Below are 22,736 nucleotides of genomic sequence, written 5' to 3' on the forward strand. Positions count from 1 at the left end.
TGTCATCTGTAAACAGTGACAGTTTACTTCTTCCTTTCTAATTTGGATCATTTTATTTATTTTTCTTGTCTAACTGCTGTGGCTAGAACTTTCAATATTATGTTAAATAAAAGTGGGAAGAGTGGACATCCTTGTCTTGTTCCTGATCTTAAAGGAAATGCTTTCAGCTTTACATTGTTGAGTACAATGTTAGCTGTGGCCTTATATATGGCCTTTATTATGTTGAGGTATGTTTCCTTTATACCCACTTTATAGAAGAGTTTTCATTATAAATGGAAGTTGAATTTTGTCAAAAGCTTTTCCTGCATCTATTAAAATGGTTTTATGATTTTTTTCTTCAATTTGTTAATGTGATGTGTCACATTAATTTGAGAATATTGTAACATCCTTGCATTTCTTGGGTAAGTCTCACTTGATCATGGTATATGATCCTTTTAACGTATTGTTGAATTTGGTTTGCTAATATTTTGTTGAAAATTTTTGCATCTGTGTTCATCAGCAATATTGGCCTATTTTTCTTTCTTTTTGTAATCTTTGGTTTCGGTATCAGGGTTATGGTGGCTTCATAGAATGAATTTGAAAGGATAGGTGCTAACTCTTCTCAATGTTTGGTTGAATTCACCTGTGGTAGAAAAGCCCTGGACTTTTGTCTTCTGTGAGTTTTTTTTTTTTTTTTAATTACTGATTAAATTTCATTTCTGGCAATTGGTCTGTTCATATTTTCTATTTCTTCCTGGTTCAGTCTTGAGAGATTGTACCTATCTAGGAATCTATCCATTTCTTCTAGGTTGTCCATTTTATTGGTTTATAATTGCTTATTGTAATACCTTATGATACTTTGTATTTCTGTGGAGTTGGTTGTAACTTCTCCTTTTTCATTTCTGATTTTCTGGATTTGAATTTCTCTCATCTTTTCTTGATGAGTCTGGCCAAAGGTTTACCAATTTTGTTTATATTTTTAAAGAACCAACTCTTAGTTTCATTGATTTTCTACTTTTTTTTTTAATCTCATTTCATTTTTGTATGCCCTGATCTTTATAATTTCTTTCCTTCTACTAGCTTTGGGTTTATCAGTTCTTCTTTTTCTATTCATACATGTATTCCCAAGTTCAAAAAATATAGTGTTTTTTGGATCACTTCAGACTTTGTGAAACATAAGTGTTCAGTTAGAAATAATTTTTTCTTTTTTACAAATGGCCAATAGGCACATGAAAAAATACTCAATATCGCTAATTATCATAGAAATGCAAATCAGAACTACAATGAGGTATCACCTCATACCAGTCACAATGGTCATCATTCAAAATTCCACAAATGATAAATGCTGGAGAGGGTGTGGAGAAAAGGGAACCCTCCTACACTGTTGGTGGGAATATAGTTTGGTGCAGCCATTAGGGAAAATAGTATGGAGATTCCTTACAAAAACTAAAAACAGATTTACCATATGATCCAGCAATTCCACTCCTTGGCATACATCCAGAGGAAACTCTAAATCAAAAAGATACATGCACCCCAATGTTCATAAAAGTGCTATTTTATAATAGCAAAGACATGGAAGCAACCTAAATGTCCACTGACCGATTATTGGATAAAGAAGTTGTGGTATATATACACAATGGAACACCACTGAGCCATAAAAAAGAATAAAAATAATGCCACTTGAAGCAACATGAATGGACCTACAGATTGTTATAGTAAGTGAAGTAAGCCAAAAAGAGAAAAAAAATGGTGTCACTTAAAAAAATGACACAAATGAACTTATTTACAAAACACAGACTCACAGACATAGAAAATAAACTTACGGTTAACAAAGGGGAATGGGGTGGATAAATTAGGAGTTTGGGATTACCAGATACAAATTACTATATACAATATAGATAAATAAGATCGTCCTACTGTACAGAATAGGGAACTATATTCAATACCTTGTAATGGCTATAATGAAAAAGAATATGAAAAGGAACACACACACACACACACACACACACACACACACACATATAACTGAATCACTATGCTGTACACCAGAAATTAGCATAACATTGTAAAATGACTGTACTTCAATCAAAAAAAAGAAGTACAATGTTTTTTAATGAAGGTTTTTTTTAAAGTAAAAAAAAAGCAAAACAAAAAGCAATAGCCTTAAGTTGTTTGTGGTCTTGTGATTTTAACTCAATAGATCTCATTTCATTTGACTTTCAACATTGAAATATCACTGTGCTAATAGGAAAGCTCTATTTACTTCATTTGTCTAAATTGTGCTATGATATTTATGACAAAAATAATGGTATAAAAGACGAAATTTAAAAACTCATGATGCCAGTCTTAGTATTTAAATTTGTTTTTTGGCAAATTGTTTAAAATTACAATATCTTAATTGCTTAATATCAGTAACAATGTGAAAATAATTTTCATTAATGGTATACATTATTACTATTTGTTTACTCAAGTTTTTAACATAATTAATACATTTAATAATACGGTTTTTGTTAACAAAGACAACTCTAGTACAAACTTTCTCTAAGGTTACAAATCACTGAAGTGCTTAAACTATTCTTATTCTAAGGGGAAGCCATATAACAATAATAATAATAGTCAAAAATAATAATTGCCTGCTGTGTTTGCCAGACACCAAAATATGCCTGAGGGATACAAAAAACGAACATTTCTATAATGAAAACTTGTTTGGACTTTTTCACAAACATCTAATGACAGCTGTGTAAGTTGAAAAGAGACTCCAGTACTATGTTTTAAGCCAGTTAAATTTTACTTTGAACTTACTGATGTTCAGTCTATATACTTAGTAAACATTCAAACATTGTTGTCTTGTGCTGTTAATTTCAGATAAAACGCATATTGGAGATTTGGAAGGTGGCCATAAGGGACAGTGTCCCATTGCCACAGATAAACTATTTTAGATTTGATATTCACTGCTATCACTAAAACCAGCAATTCTAAAGAGATGATTTTACCAGCACTGAAGAGGTGTGTTAAACTGAGCATCTGTAAAATTGACAGTATTTAAGAGTACTTCTGCCTTTCTACCATAAATTCAATCAGGTAAAACATTGTTCAAACTCTGCCTGAAAGTGCCAGAAGACAGGTCTTAATTTCAAGAAGTGTATCACTTCTCTTAGAAGATAACCACTGTATATATACTTTGAAGTAGAAATTAAATAAAATGCATTTTTATAGAACACTGTGATGTTTAAACAGTATATTTCTGCTGATAAAATGTTTAGAGTATAAATATAACCAAAAAAGATCACATACACCTGTTGTTGAACATAACAGAAATAAAGTTACACATTATGTATTATTTTTTATCTTGATTCTTTTGTTAATGTTTTTAGGATTCTTCTATGTTGTGTCAATCTATGGTTCATTTCTTTCAATTCTGAGCATTTTATGAATATATCACATTTTTTTTCATCCATTCCATTCTTTTCTGGTGTAAGTTTAAGTTGTTTCCAATATCTTATTATAAAGAGTTTTATAACAGCATTTTTACAACTGTTTTGTGGGCATATATTTTTAATTACATGGGGTAAATCCCTAGGAGAAAAGTTGCTGGATAATAAAGTATATGCGTGTTTAGCTTTTTGAGAAACTGCCAACTTTCTCCCCATAGAGGCTTACTAAATGTAGACATTTTAAACTAAAGCACATAACAAAAATGATCACAATTATAAAGCAATCAAACAAGTAAGAAAAATAATTTGCAACATATAGGATAGCCCCAAGATTAATACCATTAAAGGAAAAAAAAAAAGACTTTTAATTTCTAAATCAATAAGAAAAGACATATTAAAATATAAAAAACGTTTAAGAATGTGATCAGATTACACAAAATAAATAAAATAACCAAAACCATTGTAGATGTGCATAAAAATTCATAAATGGATTTTATCATAATATAATGTATAAGAGCAAAAAATGAAAATAACATAAATATCCAATAATATAGGATGATTATATGCCAGAATTACATCAAATGAATATCATTCATCCATTAAAAAACAAGCTATCAAGCTGTTTAACATATAAATAACATATAAGATGCCATCCAAATTAAGTAAAAAAGTCCGTAAATATAAGGTGCATGACTCCAAGTATAACTATCACCTATGCATAATTCAGAATTATGCATAAATATGATTAAAGGACATATATAAAATATCAATAACAATTAGCTTTGACTAGCAAGATTGTAGATATTGTTTCTTCTTGGTATTTTTTCATATTTTCATAGTTTCTAATAGAAACACATAATTCATTTATATTCAGAGGAAAAGTAAAATGTTTCTTCCTCAAAAAATGTACACAAAAGAATTCCTACATTACTTTTTAAATTTCAAAGACAAAATTCTGCACAAACCTTTTAATACAGATTACAGTCACCTCTGGTGTCATTTGGCTCATTACATGCAAATGCAGTAAGAAGGTGCCAAGTGTTGCAGGGGCTTCATAATAGAATAGAATGAGAATTATGTTAGACCAAGTGTCTTGCAACCCAAGAAAGGTACTTCCAAATTGTTTGTCAGTGAAGATAAATGTTTCTGCCTTTCAGCCTGAAAAGTGTCAGCCTAACCCTAACTACTCAATAAGAGTGAATGCGTGCTGCAGAATAACAAGGTATGGGAGGAAAAGGGAAGACTGAAGCACTCGGCTTAATCTGGCCTTAAAAACACACAGATACATACATACAAAGATGGGTGTATATACACTACCTACACTCATATTTTAGTTATGTTTTGCATATATCTGAAACATAGGTGACTATATTTGACTTACATGCATGCACATATATGTTAACTTTCATATTTAATATGTACACACACATTAAAGTTATGTATACTCCTACAGATATTTATTCTGTGGAGAGAAACTGAATTCTAAGAATAATTAGTTGTATTCATAACAGTATACATAGAAATAAATGAGGACAATAATATTTATATTCTTGTCCAACTATATTAGTTCTAAAATTAGTTCTAAAATGTGAACACCTATTTCTTATATAACTTATTTAATATTAAAATACAGGGTAAATTTCTAAATGACTATTCAATTAAGTAACTATGAATGGTTAGGAGGTAACAGAGTGAGTTACATTATCTGTTTTAAAATACTTAGAAAATAAAATTATAGCTTATTATAAAATAATATTCACGTTTTAGAAATTCAATTAAGCCAATAGTAAGTGAAATTCATAGTTAATAAACTGAATTTATCTTCAGTATGTCAATTACTTTGGGCTCCTAAGCCCCTCCCCAGATCAAATTATTTTTCGGAATAATAACATATAATAAAGAAATAATCCTTGTATTTTGGGCTTAAATAATATGAGTATAAATTTTTTCTAAGATTATTTGGCCAAAGAAGCATTAAGAAATGCAAACTTATATTTTGACTGTGATAAAAATAGAATCAGATCCAGCAACACAACACTGTAATAATACATAAGATTTTGTTTTATTTTTCCAAATGAAGAGATCTTCCTAAATATACTTCAGACTTCATACATAATGCTTATAATTTTAAAAACCGAAATTGGGACAAAGATTTTACAAATAGTACACGTTTAGAGGACAATAATTTCCTTATATTGATATTTCCCCCCCCTAAAAAACCCTGACAGTAATGCTCAGTACTTGGTTAATGTTAATATCAACATCCAAAAACCATCATTATATACATATACCAGATGCAATGTGAATAGTACCCACAGAGGCACTGAAATTGTTCATTATGATGGTAGTATCACAAATGGGTTTATCATTTAACAGTCCGATGATAATGAAGTTTTCAGTTCAAGTTCCCATTCACATTCAAATTATTAATAGGAAAAAATGAAATAAATTCATAAAAATAAGAACAAAATTATGACCCTTGGCGGATGAGAGATTTCAACATTTCTGGCGAAATGAAGGCAGTTACCATATTTGATCAGAATATTTTGTACTATTATCAATATTTGCAATTTCAGGAAAAGAAGTATTTTAGCACACAGACAAAAAGGGCAGAAATGTCACTGAAGCTGCTGATCAGAAGTTACACTTTAAATGACACATTAAATACACACGCTTAACTTCTCAAATTTCAACTAAAATGATGATAAGAAATAAATAGAAAAAAATCCCACAAAGTCATAGACAAGAGCAATAGCAGTGGAGAGACGACGAAATTTTGGAAACTGCAAAGCGTATGAATGTTAACTGATCTAGCAGTCCAGAAAAGGCTGAAAACAAACAGCTTGCAGGGGAAACATGCACAAGAAGCAAGTCAGTTCATTCTCCCAGATGGAAATAAAGGGTGTATGAAACACTGAGTAAAGCTCAAAATTGGCAGTCACTGAAACTTACCATCAGTAATAGACTTCCTCAGCACCCTGATGTCCCTCCCCAGCCTATGCAACCTCCTTGGCAGAAAGTAAATGTCTACCCTTTGAAGACATTAAATCATCATGGATGTGGCCTCAAGGATACCAGACACCCTGAGAATAAGGGTTAGAATCAACACTGGCAACAGAGAGATTAACTGAAATTAAATTTTGAATAGTGAGATTCTTCGCTCATCTTCCCTCATCAGCCAAATCAGGTCATTGGACACTTCTCTAGAAAACATAAATTAGCCTGTAGAGAAAACATGGTAGATAGTGACCTTTTGAGTTTTCCCCTTATGATGAGGTCTTCTGGACAAGCCCCTACACATTCTCAAGCTATAAGACATTGTACTTCAACACTCTGAGGAAAGGTTATCTGAAATTGCAACCGTGGTAGACACAAAGATATGCCCTCTAGATTCCCGTTTCAAGCAATGTCCAGCCTGGGGGAAGTGTGAACAGCAGATAGTCACCAGCTATCAGCATCTTCAGTGTCGTCCTCAGCTTCAAGGGCCACCTTGCCCAAGGCCATATCTCTCCAAGGCCAGTAACCGAGAAAGACAGAGGTTGAAGGCAAGACCATTTCAGTGAGGAGAGGGGCATAACCCCATTGGGCTGGCTGACGCCCTGCACCCAATCCTGCTCCCCTCATGTCTCCCTTTCACAGCTATTGACAGGACCACCCTAGGGACATGTGGCTTAGGGCAAATATTTTTGTGAGGCTTCTGTTTATATGTTGCATATGTTGTTGTATATACAAACATATATTGTCTAAAAGAACAATCTTATTTAAAATAGCTTGTGTCATGTGAAGTGCAATGAGTTACCAATAAAGATTTAACATGAAGAATAGAGAAGTATTTATATATTTGTTTATTATGCAATCAATAAAAGATTCTTCATAGTATCCAGGCTCCATCTCTTCCTGTTCAGATTCTGCAACCATCTTCTAGTTTCTTACATTCAAATATGCCATTCATGGCTAATTTGTTTTATCCAGTCACAGGAAAAAAGATAGCTATACGATTATTAATCACAATGCCATCATTCTTCAGAACTTGTTCATACTGAACAATACAGATATTCTTGGCTCTGCAGTTCCCTAAGCTGTTTATTATTTGATGCTCACATTGCTGCTCAGGATGCTGAATCATCCATCATGAATATTGGCTTCCAATGACACTCTCAAGCGATACTGCTATGCTTCATTGATGTTGACCACAAAGGCAAGTCCTACCCAGAGCACACAGAAAAGCATAAATAATCATTTTTTTTGTGTGGTTATGCTAACTCTACCATTTGGAATGGTAACATAAATGTGAAGCAACACATTACACCATAGGAGTAGCATAAATGTAAAACAACACATTTTCAAACATGCATACTGCTAGATTCTTTAGGCCATAATCAGTGCATTTCTAGAATACTATCTCTTCCTATGTTGACCCTGGGTTTCTACACACACCACTAGTAGGGAAGACAGGCAGGGGGCCTAGGACCAGTCCCACTCATGCAAGCAATGTCTGTCTTTTATCAGGCATGGCTTCAGACTGACTTAGAAGCATATAATATAACCACATGGATTAGACAAAAGAAAGGCTATCAACTGGAGGAATCTATCAGCTTTGTGCAGCACAGTCTCAAAAGCCCTCAAAAGGGATAGGCCCTGCCATTCTGAAGACCGCCTGAAAATATGCTTCCAAGCCTGAGGAGGAGGTGGGCGACCATCCTCCAGTGTTACACACTGGAATTAGCACTGTAAGTAAGAAAGTGGACAGAGGAGAGCAGACACACAGGTGGATAAGATCCGACACCCAGGCCCCTAAGTGATCCCATGTACAAAGTCAGAAGGAATCCAGAATCAGCATGTCAGGACCATTCTGAAAGCCCAATACTGTGATCCTATAGAAATGTTATCATATCAGTAGGCAGGAGCACTCTTCTGACCAGACCACCTTATGTACCCCAGGATCCTGACATTAGAGTCCTGAAAAGACCCATAGGCACAAGTTCAGGAGCCCCTCAAGGCATCCTGTTGAAAGGATCAAAGAAGACTCCAAAAAGGAGAAATAGATATGCCAAGCATGTTGTCCAGCAGACATTCTGCTAGCCCCAGACAGTTCCAAACACCAAAGGAGGAGTGAAAAATCTCAAGAAAGTCACTGCAAATAGTGGGGCTCAGGGCAAGAGGAGAAGGCCAAAATGTCTAAGGATAAGGGTAAGATGGCTGTTGATCCGTAATAAACACACCTGAAACTCCGTTTGAGTAACTGCTTCCAAACAACTTGCTGTGACAATAATTTACTTAGGAAGTTATGCAGAATAAACACAAATTATATAAATGACTAATAAAAGCAAAACTTGTGGGTTGCTTTGTTTTTGTCTTAACTTGGAAAAATTTTGTTTCTAAGAAGTCTATGAGCAAGGCAATGGGAATGAATACAGTATTGGTCTCCTAGGGCTGCTACAACAAGTACCACTAAGTAGGTGGCTTAAAAGATCAGCAACTTATTCTCTCAGTTCTGGAGGCTAGAGTCTGAAATCAAGGTGTGGGCAAGGCCAGTTCCTTCTGGAGACTGTGAAGGAGAAACTGTCCCATGACTCTCTCAACTCTCTCCTAACTTCTGGTGGTCATCTGCAGTCCTTCTCATCCCCTGGCTTGTGACAGCATAACTCCGATCTCTGTCCCCATTGTCACATGGTGCTCTCCCTGTATGATTGTGTGTATGTGTGTATCTTTCTCTTCTTATAAGGACACAGTCATATTGGATTAGGCCCATCCTAATCCAGTATGACTTCAATTTGATTACATACATCTGCAAAAATCTTATTTCAAAATATGATCACATTCACAGGTACCAGAAATTAGGAGGTTAACATATCTTTTTGAGGGACACAATTCAACTTGAAACGAACACTATTCTACAAAAACATGTTTGCTCTAATTTTATTGTCTTACATGGATTCTACAGGAGAACTGAATACAAAGACATTCTACATTGGTGGAGAGAGGTCATTTTCAGGAGTAAATGTTAAAATTCTTACCTATTAAAAAAAAAATAGATGACTGGGCCTCAGTAGTGATTTAGTTTTATTATGCCATTACTTAAACACATACATAAAGTAGGTATAAATTTCCATAGCTGATATGAATTTTAGAGTAAAATTTCATGTGCATTAAGAAAAGTAGCTTCTTTATCTTTCTCTGCATTAACTGAGTTTCTCCTTGGAGCATAATTTTTTAGGGTATCCCATTCTATATCAATGCTGGGAATGAGACTGTAAGAACCTAAGTATCTTCTGGCTTTATAGGCACCACTGAAATAATACATTAATAGTTCACAAAAGACTCAATAAGAAAAACTTTTGGGTCCTGTTCTGTGGCCTGTTTTGGTTCAGTAGCTCTTTTTCTGCTACTTCTGTTCTATTACTGGGGACATAGGAATCATTTGGCAACTCCTACTCCATAGTAGAGAACGGAAATTGTAATTCTGTCTAGACACACCATGCAAGTGGTTTCTTTTCTGAGATCTTATCACATCCCTAGAGCTATACTTAGGAAATGGGGCACAGATCTCTTGTGTTCATGGACTCTACAAAATTATCTGGAAGTAAAGGAAAGGGAGTGGGCACTGCTCTTAACTCATTATGTTGTTTCTCCAATGTGTTTTAACTGTGCCAGGAGCCTTTTCTGCTCCTCCAAGAACCCAAGCTCTCTTAAGAAAGAAAGATTTTCTGTTTTTTCTCTCTCTAGTTTTTCTGTCATATCTTTCCCCCTGGGCAGAAGTACAGAACCAAACTATTCCAGGTGGGATAAAGGCAACAGGAAAAAGGAATTGCCATGGTAAAAAAAAAAAGTCAGTTAAAATTTAAATAGTTTTGATTCACATACTTTATGCTTGTGTTAGGGGACACAGCAGATGCACAAGCATGGCTCAGGAAGCACTCAGTATGACAGAAATGGGACATGAAGCTACCAAGGGAAATAGGGGTTGGAAGTAGGGGTCAAAGTACAGACGAATTTGGCTTTCATCCTTCAGTAACATCAATAACAATATCACCAATATGATATTAAAATAGGGATATTATAGGGTGGGTTTTCCTGTTTTGAAAGAAGAATTTAGTGACTTTGAAGGATGAATTGCAGGTATGAGAAATCACTGGGGGGCTATTGAGTCCAAGTAAGAAATCAGGAAGACCTAATTTAAGTAACTTTTACAATGTTTCAGATAGCATGGGCTTTTACCAATATAAACTATTCATTTAATAGTTTTAATATTTATTTAGTTCATTTCATGATTACATACAAGTTCTCTGTTTTGTAGAAAATAAGTCCTCTTAGATATGTTATTTTGAGTAAAAAGTCAATTTACTTCTAAGTGATAAAATTTGAATATGATTAAGAGCATTTAAAGACACTTGCTGTTGATAAGTGAACTATTATAATTCATCACATTAAAACAGCTTTAGAACAGCATCTGTGATTAATTTAGAAAAATGTGTAGATTACTTATACTATCAAAATGATTACATCCATCATAGTAAAATAACTTAATGGGATTCCATTTTAGGAATGCATAATAATTAATTATCTGGGTTATTAGAGCAATTAGCATAGATTTGTATCTGTACTGTCATAAAATAATATCAATTTTATAAATTATATTTCACTTTAGATCTATGAAATTGAAAAGTTAAAACTTGAAAATAATATATTGACATTATGCTAAATTTCAATAGAACTAACTTCTCAATAAAGTAAACTACAATTATCATATTTTTATATTATTTTTACAGGTCAGCATTCACTGTATTTAGCCTAAACTTTCACTGAGAATGAAATATTCATTTCGGAAAGTCAACTGCATGTCGGCAGCGTTATGAGTGAAAACCATGGGCCCATTTCCTCAGCAACCAGGCACTCCTCAATAAACCACAATGTGAGAAATAATCTCATCATTTCTGTTGGATTACTTATACTGAATTCACTAAGGACTATCTAATTTTCTAATCAGCCTCTTTAAAATCCTCATATTATTGAACTCTGCAGAAGATCGGCTGCTCCATCTTTTCAAATCTCTTCTCTCTTGGATTTTGTGATACCATTCTGCCCTGGCTATTTATCATTTTCACAGTCAACCTGCCTGGCCTCTGTTCACTACTTCTTCCTTCCTTTATAGAATCCTGATTTTGTCCAGGTATTCAGCGCTCCCCTATATAGCAAAATGTCTTGTGACCAAAGCTGTAAGGGAAGACTTAACAGCCCGTGGTTAGAAGAGAGGATTTCTTTCCTTTTCCTGCTGGATATACATTTGCTGCTGCAATCATTTCATAAACATGAAGGAAATAAGCCTAATTATAAAACAGAAAAATGACAGGACAGAGATTTTGCTATGTGCTTACTAACCTCAGCATATATTGCCCAGTTTCCCTTGCAGTTAACTCAGTATCATGCAACTAAGTTCTGGAGGTGTGTAACACTCCCAGCGCTAGCCATGAAACCCTCATGGGAAAATTTCACACTTTTTTCATACTTTTCAGAACCTCAAAATTCATATGTTAAAGAATGCCAGAATTACAAAAATAGACCTAAGTCTTTGAGATTTCCTGAATCAACACTTGGAAAAGAGATGCTCAGGAAAGCTATCCAAACAGGAAAATCTCCATTAACCAGGTTTGAAAGAGAAATAAACTTACCGTACAAGGCCCTGAACCTCAAATTGCCTAAGAACATATCTAAGAATGGAATGTTGGAGGCAGAGATATGAAAGAGACATTTGCAGAGCTCGTAGGTCCCTTTCCTCAAAGTGCTGCATACAACGTAGAGAATGATTAAGCCACATTTATCATACTACATATCTGGAGTAGAATCAATAAATGTATACCACCTTATCTGAAAGTCTAGTTTATTTGTTGTGTAAATTACCTTCTTCCCCGTTTATATGCATTTCTACATATCACTGACTTTTCAATGCCATTGAAAATTTGTTTCATCGTTGCAATAACAGATTTTAGCTGTGACTTTTCTATATTAATAGCCATTTTCACTAATCAAGCTAAAACATAATCTGTACTTCTCTGAAACAAGAACGTAATAGTATTTTATCTCATTTTCTCCTAAAGGGAAAAGAATAATTGCACATCTGTAATGTTTTACTGGGCTTCACAAGGAAAACTGAATTTGGAATCATATGAGTACAAATATTTTAATACAAAATAAACATTTGGAAAAATACATAATACATTTATATTTCCTTATTTATAGATTAGTTCCTCTATTTTATATAGCCCTAATCTATTACTTTATATCTATCAAAGATGAGACTAGAATGAACATGAGACCCTAGAGGAAATACAGTACTGTACTTTTGAAAGGTAAGAACTATCAACAGAATAATTTAAGCTTGATGGTAGAAACATTTTAATTTAAAATATAGTTCTAGGAAAATATTACTATATCAAGGATAAAAAATCTCAGAGGAAAACTAGTCATAATACAAAGGCCCTTTCTAAGCAGTAACAATCCATTCCAATGTGCTTCAGGGTTAAACAAAAATAAAAAATAAAATAATAATTATTCAGTAGAAGAACCTAATATTTATTTTCTTAGATCAAATATTTTAGAGCCAGTTTACTTCAAAATGCTACAACCAAAAATGCAGGATTATAGTTCAAAAAGACACCAAGTGATTTATTTAACTACATATATTTTCTGTATCTGGAAACAATGGTATTTTCTCTCAAACTGGCCTTCAAATTATGTTAGCTTTTTTCATTTATACTTTAAAAGTGGTGGCATTTGAAAGTCATTCCTGCTCAAAAAATCCAGACCCCTACCTGGCTGTCTATCCTGGTTTACTTGACATAAGAAGTCAATAACATCATATGAAAATGTTCTCTCCAGTCAGCCTGAATATAAGTCAATGTGTAAACATCTGAATACCAAATAGGACAGCTTTGTGTGAAAGAGAAAACTTATTAAAAATAAGTTGAGCTTTGAGGCTTAAACTATAAAGAAAAGAAATACAGTGCTATAAAGGGAATAATGTAGATTATTCTCTGGGTATCAGAGAAGCTCTTTCTGAGGTAGTGACACAAATTGAACCTTGAGTGATGGGAAAGAATTAGGGGAAAAAATAACTAACTAGGAAGAGAGTCCCACTAGAAACTGAACCCTGCCAGAATCTTTATCTTGGATTTCTAGTACCTACAACTATGAGAAATAAATTTCTGTTGTTTAGGCCTTCCAGGCTATGATATTTTGTTACGACAGCCTGAGCAAATGAATATATAACAATAAGCAAGTGGTGAGGTCCAGCTATAATAACTACAGAACATACATTTCTAATCCCTGATCTCTAACAAATAGCCAAGTAAGGGTTATTTTCAGTTACATATACCCAGAGTCAAATATATTCCATAGCATGTTGTTTTTTTCCAGATAATTATTTTAATTATTTTATTTTAGTTTACTGTATTAAATATATATTTTAACTCCTTTAAATTATTTTTAACAATGCTAACAATACTACGGTACATTTCTCTTTTATTTCTCTAGGTCTGTATAAAATCAGGACATTTCTTAATTCCTTAATCTAATAAGGTAAAATAATCAAAAAAATTCTTTCTAAGTTTTAAACCTCATATGACTATATTCCTCAGTAAACCCTGAAAACTTCTAAATATAAAATTCTTCCATCTTGAAATATGAAATACTCCTTACCAAAAATTGTAAATTTTTTATCTGTAAAATTTTCCTAATAGAAGTGATATAATTTGCCATTCTTTTCAGACCTTTAAGTTACTTATTATTAAATAAACATATTTAGAATTAACAACATGCTAGGTTATTTTCAAATTTTAATTCATTTAGACATCATAACAGCTTTTGAGGTATATAATAAAATAATGAGGTAGGTATAATAATAATTCTGATTTGGGAGGGATAGAGGTAAACAGAGATTAAATAACTTGCCCAAGGTTATAGGGCTAGTGCAAAAAAAAAAAAAAAAATAGGTTAAGTACCTTGCCCAAGGCTACAGGGTTAGTATGTAGTAGAACCACAATTTGAACACAGGCCATCTAGCACTGGCATCTGTCATCTTCACCTATATTGTTTCCCTAAGTTTACACTTTTTAATTTAAAAAATTTCAAACTAATTGGCAATACAGATGAAGCAAACACACAAGAATCAATAAAGAGTAAGATATATCCTGAAATCTCAGATTCCTTCTCTGTAAAATGGGTAAATATCAATACCATATTAAAGAATGTCTAATAAGGATTAAAAGAGACAGTATGTGAGAAATCTTTAGCAGTGTACTTGGCTCAACTCAATAAATATTCTCTGTGATTTCTCTCACATCAGCATCACCCAAGATTTAAGATCAAATGTTAGTTGACTTATACAGTAAAGAGAAACTAGTAAGCTAGTTCATAAACTACTATTTTATTTATTAGCCTATTATTTCAAAATTTAAACTTTCAGCTAATTGACACTGTGGTAGGGTCAAACATTAAAAAATAAATTATTAAGTGCAGCTTCTTGTGTAAAGGTAAAACTTTTGAAATGGGAAAAAAAATACATACTGTGTACAACTCCAGGGTAAAAGCCATGCGTTAACATAAAAAAATCATCTTGGAAATGCCCAGCTAAACAAAAATAAATTCATGTAATTCTTAAATGACTTTGGTTAATAGCCTAAGACTTCATTCATTTGGACTAAACTGGTACCTAAATCTGTGACAACAATTTTCAGAATTTCTCTCTAGTTGGTTTTATTTTAAAAAGAAAAATAGATAAATCCCAAGATAACTAGCAGCAAAGATTAAAATCAATGACATTAGTTTCCTAGAATAACTAAGATTCAGTATAATTAGTCCAATATCTATTTTCAAAATCTACAAAGGGATTACAAATAGATATATCTCCTCTATCAAACACAAAAGGAAAAATATATATATTCTATATTATGTACTAGACAACTAGGTTTACATGTACTGAAGTATGCTCCCCCTCCTCAAAAGAAGTTCTCAAAATGACCACCAAGAAATTGTGATGGATTCATTTCTCAATCTTTCCTTCTATTTAAATACATAGAGCAAGTCTTAAGACATGCAACATTTGGCTTCCTCTAAAGAGAACTGCTGACATTAAATGGCAGTTTCTGAGAATATTTTACATTAGAAAATATTGTAAGTAAAAATGGAAATTTTAGAAATAGATGTAACTATTTTCCAAGTATTTTTCGAGTGATATGTTGGTTGTTTGGGTTTCCTTAAGCAAAAATGTAAAGCAAATGCAGGTAAATTCTTCCTATTCCAAGATGACAAGTTCTCAAGCAGTTAACATTTTCAGTTTAAGAAATGTTAAATATTTTTAGTAAATCAAGGTAAGTGATTATTACCTTGAGAAATGTTTGATACTAGCCCGGTTTAACATAATATTGTGAAAGTTATAAAATCTACATGGTGTCAGTGGCAGCTTCAAGAACTGTCTCAGATACAACAACTTTAAAAGGTTTAATCTAGAATTTCATATTGAGATCAGAAATTTACGGTTACCTTTTTCTTCTGGGAAGGGTCTGTCTCCCTTCCCCAGAATCACTCATGTATTTGTTCAGAAAAAAATCTGCATTTGATATCATAAACCGTATTTCTCATTACCCTTGGCACATACAGTTTAAACATTCCTCCATCTTTGCAGACATTGTTCTGATGTGATTCGAAGCTGGAGCTGTTTGGAAATTAGGAGGCCTATATCCTTCCTCAGGTACCCATGAGCTTCTTCTGAAGAAAATATTCAGAAAGAACACACTGGACAAATGCAAACTATTTAATCTCTACTCTCAGATTTAACAGATGGACCCCTTTTGCTCCTAAAATTCCACCCTAATGCCTAAAATGACATCAATCCTCCCCCATCCATTTCTTCTAGGCCCACAGTCAATAATTGGGTCTCTATGTCTTAATATTGAAATAATAAATAGAAACCCAGAAATCAGTCGAACTCTCTCTCACTCTCCCACCATTTTATCCCCAATGTTTACAACAGTTTGACACATGGTAGGCATTTAATATACCGTTATTGAATGAATAAAGAAATTGAATGGGAAAAAGTCTGTTTGTCCCAATTCAAAACCACTTGATCTCCTCTCACGTATAGCTCCAGGTATTAGCAATGTGATATAATCATGTCCTTTCCTTGACCAAATCAATGCCCCTTGTTCTCAGGTGTGATCTAATTGGAAAAGAGAGGAAATTTTTACTATATTTTACTCCCCCTAGCCTCATATCCACAACATTCATATGTCAAAGGTACCTGGAATGCCTAATTTTCCTTCTCACGTATTCTTTATCAATTAAAGAGTTTTAAGTTCATGGAGACATTCTAGAATTGGCAGTAGATACTAAATTTATATTTGTTGTTGAATTCCTCCATAAAAGCATTATTTAGGTCTGTCAGATATATCCTCACTTCTAAAATGGCAAACAATCTGGAATATAGTTGCCAAGAATATACAGTTGGACAGGGAAGCAATAGATTTGGGAGATGACTGAGAGAAAGCCCAGGTTCCGGTCACCAAGGTCAGAGTTAAAAGTTAGTTAGCTGGCAGGTATCAGAAACAAATTAAGGAGGCCAACTAGGTGAGGGGAAAGCAGAAGAGTCAGGAATCCTGGAAGAGTCTTAGGAATACTTTAAAAAGTCAGATGCGGGAACTGGGAGGAGAGAGTATAGATGAGAATGGGGGACTGACTGTTGAGGACACAGACAAGGAAGACCAAGAAAAGCAGGAAGTCAGGCAAAGAAGGCAGTCTGTGCTAAAGGGGCCTCTTTTACATTTCCTGCCGAATGAACTGGGCCTTGAGAGCACGACGGAAGTAGCTCCAGTTTCTGTGAAAGTACCATTTATGCTAATCTATTCACATAGAATTTGCAACTTATGGCTATGAATGTGAGTAGAAAAATTATATCACATTCACCAAAATCACTGCATATTTAAGCCAAATTAAATTTAAAGGACAGGGTGACATCAGGTGACACCTAAATTTTAAGTGGATAAGATATTTTTTAAAGTTGGCTCTAGAACTATGACTGCACACAATATTTTCATTCAATCCATGCATTCATTCCTTGAACACACACCAAACACCACTGATATGTCAGAGGCTATTCAAAATGAGATATGGTCTGTCCCCTCAGAAGTCCTTGTTGAGAGTTTGGGAGACATAAACACATAAATAAATGTTTGGGATTCAAAAGAAACTCTTCTTTGTGCCCCTTTATTATATTACACATCTAGTATCTAGAGAACAGAATGCTCTGATTTGTAGCTGGGGGTTTCTTTAGGTTGCTTGATATTTGCAAATAGAAAAAAGAGTGAAATGCATTCCAGTCAAAGGAACATGATCCAAGACATGAATACGTGAAAAGACTTCACTGAGTCTGCAGCATAGTTGTACAGATGCAAGGAGTACAAGAAGGGCTAGGAAAATAGGTTGGAGCTAGACTGGAAAGAACCACATGTGTCTGGAGGGCTTCAAATATAAATTTTAAAGCAGACACAAGATATCAGATCATTTTAGAAAGATAATTATAATGGCAGTAGAGAGGATAAATTTAAGTCGGAAGAACAACTGGAGGCAGAGAGACCAGTAGGAAGCTGTTGGGGGAGCCTAAGTGACAGGTGATGGACTGTCAGAAATGAATAGCTGCACAACACATTTTGGAGAGAGAATACACAGCCTTAAGTGACTGACTGAATGTGACAGTGGGTGGTTAGGATGACTTAAGATTCACAGATCATCTTAGGTGACTACGTAGATGATAATGACACAAACCAAAATGGGAGAAAGAAGAAAGTGAGGGTGGAGGGGAAGAGGATGGTAGAAAGAGGGAACTGGCTTTGAAAACTGCTAAGTCTGAGGTGCTTACAAGACATGCAAGTTGAAACGTCCTGTTTCATGAGGTACTCCGCATTAACAGCGACTGGCCTGGGAAAATGTCAGTAGTTTTAAATTCAAGTCGACTTCAGAACACAAATATTGTTACATATGTTGGATGCATAAATCTAACAAAAAACTTTATTACTTACTCTTAGATTATAAAACTCTTGATATGAAAAAAATAATAATATAAAATGAGCATGGCATCAACATCCTAGTCATGGCCACATAAAAAATTGCCAAAATTGGTTTAAACCTACTGGTACAAGCACTAATGTTTATAACTCATTCACCATATAATTGTGAACAGCGAAAGAAGCAAATTATTAGATCCCATTCCACATACATCGACTTGATCATGGATCGAAGACAAGGTCTTGGCAAGGTTAGGTGAGGTGCTCCACCAAGTAATGACAGAAACTGATAGAGCCACTGATTACTTGTAATTCATCAAATCTTGCCATCTCTAATTATTTAAACAGAATTATTAGTATATGTGTGAATGTGATATAGTTTGAAACACTAAATTGTTAAAAAGAAAAATGTTTGTTGATGCTCGTCCTAAACCATCTTCCCTGACTGTATTACAAAGATTAACCTTTGCTTTTAACTTCCATCTCCCTTTCTATTATACAGTAGTTAATAGGAAATACTAGTAAGCAGCTAAGCAAGAAAGTAGAGTGAGGGATAGTTTCCACATTTACTGGAAAATTATTATTGCATTGTCATTCCATGGAACTCTGACTTGCTTTATTATAATAATACACACCAGAAAAAGTTTTATGCAAAAACTTAATGACTTCTGTTTTTCCAAAAAGTGAAACTATGTCCTAAGGGAGACTACCATAGTTTCATTTTTACCGACCTTAGTTATTAAGTGGGATTTTTATGCATTGTTGGTGTTACACATAATTGCTATATGTAATTATAATATGTCCAACAATGCCTTCTTGTAGGTCACTGTGGTTACTATTATGGCTCTAGATAATTAAAAGAGTGAAAAACTATTATAGCCCCAGAAGGGCAACTGTTGATCTCCCTCTGAGTCTACAAAACCCTGGAGTTGAACATGCTTTGTGCATCATCCGTGACCAATGAAAAGGCCTTTCTGTAATTTTAGCTGTAAGTCAACCCCAAAACAAATCAAAACACGTTCTGGAAGATGACAGCTGCTAAACAAATCTAAAGTGCCTAAATAAACTTGGTTTGAAGCAGAAGACAGATACATGCAAGGACACTGAACACAATCTGAAATAAATTGAAAATCTAATCTCCTAATTAGATGATGTATTTATTCATGGAACACACTCCAAAAAGATAAATGGGTCATAAAAGTGTATGTTTATATTTATTGTAAATTCACGTACCTCTTCCATCTTAAAAGATTCTGGCATAAATTTCATCACCATTTAATGCAAGCTAACTGAATACCTTAAAACTTTGATAGTAAACTAAAAAACCAGCAGAATATATCTTTACATTATAGAAGATATTTTAAATTATTCAGTACACTACTTATAAGTAATGATTACAAATATTTTTATCTACATATAATTATTACTCTTCTAAGGAGAATTTTCTTGAAGCTTCAAGAAACCATAAGTTCTTTTTCTTTGATAATTCAAAGTTTGAATATACATTTTGCTCATTTGTTTGGGGAGAAAAACATAAAAATTACAGTATAACTTAAGCTTATTGTAAATATACATTTAAAATACCAAATTTGTACTTATAAAAATGATTCATTATTTAACTTGGAAACTCACACTTTAAAATATAGTAGTAGTTTCTTATAAACATATATAATTTATAGCTAAAACAAGAAGACAAATTAAACTTTATATTGACTCATGTTAAAAAAATACATTTCTATAATGCCCATTTTTTAGCATCAGAAGCTACTTGGTCACTTTTTCTTTATTTCTGGTGCTGCTTCTATGGAAGGGCATGGAATCGTACTGACATGAACCTAATCACTTGCCACACAGCACACATAGTTGTGAATTGTGTTCATAGCACAGCCTAAGGGATCACACTCACATCTAAGTACACCTAAAAGTTGAATAGGCATTGCGAACTTTAACACGCCCAACCTCCATTTGCTCTGACCAAAAACTTTGGAGTTTTCCTTAAATCCTCTCTCACCCTACAACTAGCCTCTCCAAAAATCTTGTTTACTCTGTCATCAAAAAATAAAAATTATGTTATATACCAGAAACTGGCACATTGTAACTGACTATAGTTCAAATTAAAAAAAAGAATCTTACCACTTAGGCTCCATAACACTAACATCCTAGGGCAGAAAATCTGCCTAACTCTCTTGAATGACTGAAATAGTTCCTAACTAGTCTGCCAGCTTCTACCCTTAACCCTCATGCCAGACTAATTTCCTCACAGTAGTAAGAGTATCTTATTGTTACATAAAGCCAAACTGCATAATTCTTCTCAAAATGTTCCAATAGCTTTCCAGCCTTCTCAGAATGAAATTCACAGTCCTCTTTACTACGATCTGTAAGGCCCTAAGTCACACTCCCTTTGGCCCGCAAGTACCTCCTCCTCTTCTGCAAGCTCACTGACTCTGTTTATGCGGGCCTCTTTGTTGGAACATTCTGATGTGCTCCCACCTCAAGGGATTTTGCATTTGCTGTTCCCCCAACTCTAATTTTCTTCCTTATTCCTTGCTTGTCTCACCTCCTCACCCTTCAGGTTTTCATTACATGTCACCTTCAGAACAGTCCTGGACACTTGTGTTTAAACCTCAAGCCACTCTGTACTCTAATTCTTTCTGTCTGCTTTAGGTTTCCCTACAGCACTTACGGGCATCAAGCATACTGTAGCATATATGGGTTCATTATTCGTTTATTACTTCTTTCCTGCAACAAATATAAGCTCCCTGGGAACAGATTTCTTTGTATTTAGTTAATTGTCCAGAATAGTGCCTGATAAATGCTTAATAAATTTTTGTAGAATAAAGGAGCCAATGTGAAAGTACCTTCAGTCTTTTTAAAAAAGAATTTTGTTCATCTTATATGGCCTAACTAATCTATTTTCACAGAAATATAGTGCATTATTAGTCAGGGAAACTAAAGTAGTACCTCAGGCAAAACTTAATGAAGGTTGGGGAACTCTCCAAGCAACATATGACCCAGGGATCCAAGCTCCTTCTAAGCATGTGGCTCATCACTTTCAAAGTCCTCTGATTCCAGCTATGAGGATGAAGATGGAAAGAGCAGAGAGAATGTAGGCAGAAGTCTTAGGGGTTCAGCCTAGACATGGTATACGCTCGCTTTGGTCAGAATTAGTCACACGGTTTAACTCACTTCAGAAACCTGGGAGAGAAAATCTTCCAAAGGGCCCAGGGAGGAGGAAACTGGGCATCTAGCCTGTCTCCGCCACCCATAAACTAGGAAAACACTAAGATTTCATGTTCTTTTTTATTTTTATAAAATACTTTAAAATTTATGCTGCATATCTACTGAAAACCATGATGGAAATAAAGTAGAATGATAGGATTTCAAGTAACTCGAGGAGTGAGGAGTGAAAAATTAGTTACCTATTTCAGGAACTGCCTCTCCAAGGAGGTGACATTTGAGCTGAGATTTTAGAGATAAGAGTGAGCCAAACATGCACAAATTGGAGAAATAACAGCACAAGTAGAGGAAGGAGCTAGTGTAAAGATCTAGGGGCAGGAATAAGTGTGGCAGGTTTGCAGAACAGTAAGAAGACAGGGTAGCTGGTGGTACTGGGCAAGGGATGGTGGGAGAGCCTGTGGTCAGTACAGCAGGAGGCAGGCAACAGTCTCAACCTGCACAGCCCGGTAGGTTGCAGTAAGAAGCTTGGATCTTATTTGAAAACAAGGGGAAGACATTATCCTACTTAAAGCAGGGAATCATCATCTGATTTACATTTTTAAAAGATCTGTTTGGCTATTGTGAAGTGAGTGAATTATTGTGGGGTAACATGAGGTGAATTAGTAGGCTTTTGCAACAGTATGAGAGATGGCCATAGTAATATAGAGAGAAGTGGAAAACTGTAAGTACATTCTGGGGGAAAAGCCTATCAGACTTACTCTGAGATTTAATGATGGGAATTGTGAGGTGAGAGAATGAGTAATCAAAATGACTCCTAGGCTTTTAGCTTAGTAAATTCACATAAGTTCACATTTTGCTTTTTCAAAAATGGGGAATATTAGAAGAGCCAGGTTTCTGAGGGAAAACAGGAGTTCTTCCTGAACATGATAATTTGGAGGAGCCTGATAGATATTCAAGCTCAAAGGAGACGGCAGTGGTAGTGATATCCCCAAGGGGATTATCAATCTCCGGAGAGGATTTGAAAAATGAAAAAGGAAGAGGCCACTTAAGAAAGTGTAGATAGTGAAGAGATGAAACTATGAGGCTGAACCGG

General features: G+C 34.3%; 1 protein-coding gene and 1 long non-coding RNA gene across 7 annotated transcripts in view; one reads left to right on the forward strand and one right to left on the reverse strand.

Annotated features, from left to right (window-relative positions):
- The window catches only part of SPAG16 (sperm associated antigen 16), a 779,129-nt gene that overhangs the window by 610,572 nt on the left and 145,821 nt on the right, over positions 1–22,736 (reverse strand). The window lies entirely within an intron of this gene.
- Positions 122–18,022, forward strand: LOC116663714. The gene is made up of 3 exons (XR_004320002.1): positions 122–648; positions 16,974–16,979; positions 18,012–18,022. It is a non-coding gene; the product is annotated as an uncharacterized LOC116663714 (long non-coding RNA).

This window comes from Camelus ferus, chromosome 5 (genome assembly GCF_009834535.1).
Source record: "Camelus ferus isolate YT-003-E chromosome 5, BCGSAC_Cfer_1.0, whole genome shotgun sequence".
NCBI lineage: Eukaryota > Metazoa > Chordata > Mammalia > Artiodactyla > Camelidae > Camelus > Camelus ferus.